Source organism: Calliphora vicina, chromosome 2 (assembly GCF_958450345.1).
Source record: "Calliphora vicina chromosome 2, idCalVici1.1, whole genome shotgun sequence".
Classification (NCBI taxonomy): Eukaryota; Metazoa; Arthropoda; class Insecta; order Diptera; family Calliphoridae; genus Calliphora; species Calliphora vicina.
In genome coordinates, this window is record NC_088781.1 from 47,996,121 (window position 1) to 48,004,088 (window position 7,968).

Sequence of the window (7,968 nt, forward strand, 5' to 3'; positions counted from 1 at the left end):
CGGTGTGTTTCAGCGCCACCTTGTTTTCAAATTAAAGAAGTAAAGCAAAACTTTCCGCATATGGTGATTCGTTGGTACAAAACTCCACATTTTTGATGTAAATAAAAACTTTGTTGTTTACACTATAATGTTCAATAGCTAAGTGTGAATAAATGACAGATATGCAGCCTTCAAAATGACATATAAGTTATTAAAAATTAAAATTGATTTCAAAAGATACGCCATCTATTGTAAATCCCGCATGTTTAGGTCATACATGCAATAGAAAAATGGTCCATTTCTCATTACATAATTGTCTAATTGCTTTTAAGCAAACTTCTTGTTGCGCTGCTTTACAGCAAACAGTTTTCTATAGCAAGTTGTTGCACTGTTTGTCTCACTGTCGTACAGCAGACAGTTTTCTATAGAAAATTGTCTCACTGTCTTGCTGCAGACATTTTTCTATAGAAAATTGTCTCACTGTTTTACAGCAGACAGTTTTCTAAAGAAAATTGTCTCACTGTCTTGCAGCAGACAGTTTTCTATAGAAAATTGTCTCACTGTCTTACAGCAGACAGTTTTCTATAGAAAATTGTCTCACTGTCTTGCAGCAGACAGTTTTCTATAGAAAATTGTCTCACTGTCTTACAGCAGACAGTTTTCTATAGAAAATTGTGTCACCGCTTTAAAACTGTCAGTTTTCTAAAGAATATTTTGAAAAACTGACAGTTTTTTTTACCAAAAATTGTTGTATACAGTTTTCTATAGTTTATCCTTTCAGTTTCTAGTTTATCCTTTCAGTTTCTGACACTTCCATGGCGTAGGGTAAAATTTACAAAAATACCTTTAATAATATTGAAATTTATGTTGGAAAAGGAGAACTGTGACAACTGTGAAAATGACATTGTTGTAAAAGTGTACGAAGGATAAAACAGCCAACGAGATATGGAGTGAAATGGTAGAGATGTGATTGCTATTGGATGGCGTGCTGTTCCTCATCTCAAAGTTCAAAAAATAATAACGAAGGTATGATTTTGTGTGGGTGGATATTTGGGTTGTAGCTTTAGGTTTGTTAGTAAAAATATGCAAAGCTTTCAAAGTATGGATGGTATGTATTGTAGGTATGTATGTTTGTAAGTAATTTTATTTAAATACGAATTTTATTGCCTGATGTGTTTGAGGGCGGGTGGTGTTGGTTTGTTTAAATATTTGAAAATTTATGTAACAACTTTACATTTAATTTGTTTTTTTTTTGCTTTCATTTTCCATTTTATTTTGCTTACTTTACACAAATTTTTATTTTAATTAAATTTCACTTTTTATTGGTGAAAAAAAAACATTTTCAGGATTAAAATAAATTTTAACGCAATGAAAATATTTATGACCAAAGAGATGGTTGAAAAAAGAACAATTAACAACTTTGTATAAAGGAATTTAAAAGAATATTTATGGTTTATAAATTCAAATAAATATACAGTTTTAATCTGTTTTCTTAACCCTTTTTAATAACATATTTTAATAAAAATTTTTGTATAGAAAATTGTACAGAAAATTATCTCGATATGTAGTAGACAGTTTTCTATAGAAATTTGGCTCTCAGCTTTAAATTTACGTTCACAATGGCAGATTCATACACTCTGCGGATATGGATCCGATCCAAAAGAACTGCTCATCTTTTGAGGCCGTGAACGAATCAAGTCAATATCGGATATTCTGTTCCATAGCGAAGCGATTCCAAGTGTTCTGCATCGATCGAAACAAATAGTATTCGGGCGGGGCAAGGTCTAAGCTATAAGGCGGGTGAGGAAAAACTTCGAAAACGCTTCATTCTAAATAGTTTTTAACAGATATTGCATAATGTAAGGAGCGTTGTCACGATGGAATATTACGGTTTCATGTCTGGCCATATATTTGGGTGTTTTTCGGCAAATACTCGCTTCAAACGAATCAGTTTTTTGGTACAGGTTCCCTCTGATAGTCTGGTCAGATTTCAGCAGCTCATAAGAGATACGACCGTGTTGATCCCACCAAATACATAGCATTATCTTATCGCCATGGATATTAAGCTTTGGTGTCAAGCAGTTTGGAAGAGCTTTCCATATGATCCCTTACACTTTTGGTTATCGTAATGGATATATTTTTCATCGCAAGTAATGTTTTGGTGCAAAAATGGTTTTCTTTTATAAAGTTCAAGCTGCATTTCCGACATATAAAATCGTCTTTCAAGGTCTCTCAACTTCAATTCGTATGTTACCCAATTTCCCAGATCTCGCATGAATCCTTATACTCCCAAATGTCTTGCTGCTTGAGTAACTCCCAATGATTTTGCAAACTTTTTTTGTGTTTACAACAATCTTCATGGAGTAATGTCTCCAATTCTTGGTCTTCAAACTTTTTTGGATGATCTTGGCGATCTTTGTCTTAAGTGTCAAAATCTCCACTTCTCCACAACCGAACAAATCATCTATCGCACGTTGAAACCGATGATACACATTCACAAAAAGCTGCACTGAGCAATCGGTGTATTTCAGCGGCAATCATCAATGTGGATTTTCGGTTCTGTCCAAATCATAGGTACACCAAACTTCAAATGACTACGTTTACCGCTTTCCCTCACAATTGTTTGCAACCCACGGCTTATTTATCTCCGCCTTAAAGTAATTGAAATACGAGTTTCTCACTAAGTCTGTTATAGGGTTTCTCAACTTTTTGACTGTGTATTCATCACAAATGTAAAATTACGAAACGGGCACACGAATTTTCTTATGACAGTCAATTTTTAAAAATTAATGTAGATTAAAAGCTACACATAAGGAATTTTAAAACATTATTTTTGTTACCAATGTACATCTACTACAAAATCTAATTCAAAACGATCCTATTTCTTCGTAGCTATCAATTATCTCTTATAGTTTAGGAGATATTCGAATTTTACAATTCTTTCCCATTCTACTTCAGTTGTTTGATATCAGCGGATAATAATATTTCCATATTTTCTCCATTTTTCTTTTATTGAACTAACAACAAATGTATATGTCAAACAAAAAATTGTTTAAAAATCATGACTGAATCCAAAGTTATGTGCATTTGAATTTCTAAAATTTTAAAAATGTGATTTTTCGCACTAGCAAGTCGCTGGCGAAAGAACTTCTTCAAGTATTTGCTGAAGTGTTTCCATTCAAACCGAAACTTGCGGAAGTCTGCTTCCAGAAGTAGTTTGTAGAAGTTATTACGACGAACTTGCTGCAAGAAATTGCAGATGTGTTTCCACACAATATGAGTACAGCTTGCAGTAGACTTTGCTTTTTTACGAATGACAGTACAAAAATATCTTGTGTTAAAATAAGATTGGCAGCTGCCATTAGAAAGAAACAAATTAGAAAAAAAGAAATACAAAAAAGGGTTACAAGGCAATTATGAATGTTCAAGTCATTTTCTAAGGGGGACCTTATTTGGGGACTATGGACTAATGTTGGCCGATGTTCGCCATACTTTACAGTATAATTTCAGAGATACTTGGAACTAATTTGAACATATTTATGACTGTTCAAACAGTATTCCGGAGGGATATTTGTATGGGGGCTAGCTGAAATCGTGGGCAGATATTGCCCATTTTTAAGTGTATAGTTGAGAAATTGGGTGAAACTTAAGTTTCTTTATTTTAATTTTATTCGTATAGTCTTTTGAGGACATGTCCCATCCTAATAAGCTTTTTTACTGGAATTCAAGTTGAAAGCAAGTGTAATTCAAGCCTTGAATTATAGTCAAGCAATTGAATTACAGTTGTATTACACTTTATTTCAATAGTATTCTCCAGTAATAAGGAAACATAAATTCAAGCCATATGTTTTTTGTTTGAAAAATAAATAAATTTTCAAATATTTTTTATGTTTAAAGTATAATTACATTTGCATTCAAGTCAAATTCCAACAAAATGCTCAAGTACTTGAATTTTTGGGGTTTTGGTGCTTACTGGGATAATTCAGGAAAACTTTCTTGGTTTTCAATTACCAAATGTGTTTTTCACTACTCCAAACGAATTTAATTTTGTCCATTTTTACAAATTTGGAAAAGAACTAAAAAAACACAAAACAAAACAGAAAACATAACACAATATCACAAATCGTTTACCCTACGTTTACCCGACTTCTTCTGCAAGTCTTCAAAACACATGCGGTTCACAGCAAGTCGTTCAAGTTACTTCCAACAAGCAACAAACATGTGTTTCCACATAGTTTCTGCAAGTAACTTCTACAAGCAGTGACTTCTGGAAGTCGACTTCTATGACGTGTTAACGCGACAAAAACTTCTGGAAGTCACTTCTGGAAGCTACTTGGTAGTGGCTTTAAGTTTTCCCAAAATTATTCAACAAGAAAATTCTATATATCGTTGCCTTAATATAGAAAGGCCTTAACTTGTGTTTTTTTATGACGAGATTTTTTTCTAAATATGATATATCGAAATAAAAGAAAATCTGGGCTTACAAAAAAACAACATGAGTTGTGGCTTTTCTATATTAAGGTAACGATATGTATATTTTTTGAAATCGGAACACAAAAATTAACATACCCGAGGTTTCCTACTTTGAGGAGCCAAAAAAAAAATTACTTTTTTTATACCCTACACCACCATAGTGGGGAGGGTATTAAGCGTTTGTGCAGATGTTTTTAACGCCCAAAAATATTGGTCTAACACCCACCTTAAAGTATAGCGATCGACTTAGAATCACTTTCTGAGTCGATTAAACGATGTCCGTCCGTCCGTCTGGTTGGCTGGCTGGCTGTCCATGTAAACCTTGTGCGCAGAGTACAGGTCGCAATTTTGAAGATATTTCGATCAAATTTGGTACATATTGAAACTGGCTGAAATCGGTCCATTATTTCACCTAGCCTCCATACAAATGTTCTCTCGAAATTGGACTTTATCTGTCATAAATGTTTAATTTATCTATGTATCTACACAAATTTCGCTCCAAATAAGTTTTATATATGGGGCATTACATGTCAAGTGAACCAACTATTGAAATCGATGTCTTCCGATCGGGATGAAATTAGTTAGTTCTATTGGATAGACACAGACACAATTTTTCAACAAGATCGGTCGACAACTCTCTGCAAAATGTGTCCCAAATAGTTTAGATAGCTATTTCTTCAATCTTTCGAAAAAAATATTTAAAAAAAAATAAAAAAATTTAATATTTTTTTCCGAAATCAAAAACTTTTTTGTTTTTTTTTTAAATGGGCCCTTTTTTTCTTAAAATAAAGCTTAGACATTTTCCTTGAACACCTATTTGGTCGTTTAGTGTGATGCGAGTGGGATATCTATCAAAATAAATATTTTGTAACTCAAAACATACAATTTTTGACTTTTTTCGCAAAATCAAAAACTTTCTTGACTTTTTTTTTTCAAAATGGACCCTTTTTTTTAGCTCAAACAAAAGCTTAGATATTTTCCTTGAATACGCTTTTGGTCGCTTAGTAGGATGCGAGTTGGATATATACCAAAATAAATATTTTTTAACTCAAGACTTACAATTCTTGACTTTTTTTTTTGCAAATTCGAATTTTTTTTAAATGGGCTCTTTTTTTAATTTTTTTTTTTAGTCAAAATAAAGCTTAGGTCCATTCCTTTAAGATATTGTTAGTCTTTTAGTGGGATGCGAGTGGGATATCTATCAAAATAAATATTTTATAACTCAAGAAATACAATTTTTTATATTTTTTTGCAAAATCGAAATTTCTTTCCAATATGGGCCCCTTTTTTTAATTTTTTTTTTGATCAAAAGAAGGCTTAGGTCTTTTCCTTTAAGACTAAGGGATGTGAGTGGGATATCTATCAAAATAAAAATTATGTAACTCGAGACATACAATTATTGACTTTTTTTTGCAAATTGGAATTTTTATTCAAAATGGGCCCCTTTTTTAAAAGTTTTTTTAGTCAAAAGAAAGCTTAGGTCTATTCCTTTAAGATATTTTAGGTCGCTTAGGGGGATACGAGTGGGATATCTATCAAAATAAATATTTTGTAACTCAAGATATACAATTTTTGATTTTTTTTGGCAACTAACCTTGGTGCAAATTTCATCCCGATCGGAAGACATCGATTTCAAAAGTTGGTTCACTTGACATGAAATGCCCCATATACAAAATTCATGTCACCAAATTTTGTTACGATCGGTCCATAATTAGTCATAGCTCTCATATTGATCCGCTTTCGAAAATGACTTTAACATGCATAAATCTCTTCAAAGTGTTGGTAGACATAAATCACACGACCTAATTTCATGGTGATCGGTCCATAATTGGTCATAGCTCCCATATAAGGCCCACTTCCGAAAATCACTCACGAATATAAATTATTGATATTTTAAAAGAAAAATGTTTTTGCTCATTACTTAGTGTTTACTGTCTTACTTGTTTACTTTGGAATTTTTTTTTTGAAATTAAAGCTTTGTAGTCATGAAAAATCATTTCGGTCTCTATAATTTCTTGTTATAACCGCGTCTTTACTATTTACGTTGGGCTTGTCCGACCATACTTTCTTACTTCTTTCTATAGAAATTGATCTACATAACACTATAACTTGTACAAATTTGATCGAGTTATTAATAAAATTTGGGGGCGGGGGACTGAGGATTACTCGACTAATAATATCTATGTTTCAATTTATTTTTAAGTACTATTAACATAAGTGCTACATTTTAATATCTGTACTTTATATGGATCAATAAAATTTATTTGAAATTTACATTTGCCAGGGAAAGCGGATTAAAAAGCAAACATTACTCGTGAGTGTACATCAACAAATTTAAATTAAATTTCTTGGTTGAATAAACAAATCGAAAAAGAAAGAAAAAATAGAAATAATATTACGAGTTTAGTACTTTTACGTTCTCTGTTCCATTTACATTACAATAATCAAATCAAAATGTTGACATACATAATCATTCTTTTGTAAATATCTACATACATACGTCTGTTCATGTTGTTGCTCCGTTCTGCTATGTAGATCTGTTTATGCATTTAATAAATGCAAATTCGACAAAACCAACAAAGAGTACTACTCAACACAACAGATACAGACATAAGGAATGAAACATTTATAGGGATGGGTAGATGGACCCACTATACACTCAAACACACAGCCATACATGACAAACTGTGAAAAGTACTCACACATTCACAATATTTACATTTCAGCTCATTCATATGCCACTTTTTGTGAACTTTCCTGATGGAAAAATTCAAAAAAAAAATTCTTAATTTTGTATGAATGAATGAAAAGAACAGGATGGAGAATTGCTTCATCAAAAATGTTAATAAATGCCAAATGACTAATGGTCTAATGGTGTTTGGACCTCGACTGACTCTAACCCATACTCTCTGGACAGCAACGACTTTCGCAGACAAAGCCAACAACACAACAACGAGCTAAATTATTAGCGAAAGGACGAGGCAACGCACACAATAGCACGCGTTTAGTGCGTGTCCTTTGTGTTTTGATAAAGCACAGCTGCCTTTTTTTACGCCATATCGATTTTTTTATTATTAAATTCTGTTTTTTTTTTCTGCTGTTGTTGTGTTTGTTCATGCCGTCGGTAGACAATGAATGGACTTACCAACCAAAAGTCTCTCATGAACATGAGCAAAAATTTGGTTTTCATTTGTGATTTTAAAAAGGAGGATAAAAAAAGTGTGATAAAAAACGAAATGAAATTCCAATTTGAATTTTGCTTATTTGATGCACATCGTATTCCATACAATAAAAGAAATATTTTCGAAGATTCTGTTAAATTGAAATTTGAAATATCCCATCTTAAAAGTCATACAAATTAAATTCGAGCAACATTAATGTCAAAGATATAATCAAACTAAATAATGTTTCCATAAATTCATGAGAATAATGTAGGATATTTGCAATCTTGGCTGCTAATTTTCATTATCTGAAGTGTTTTCGATTATATTGCTTTAAAAGTACGCTACCAATTTT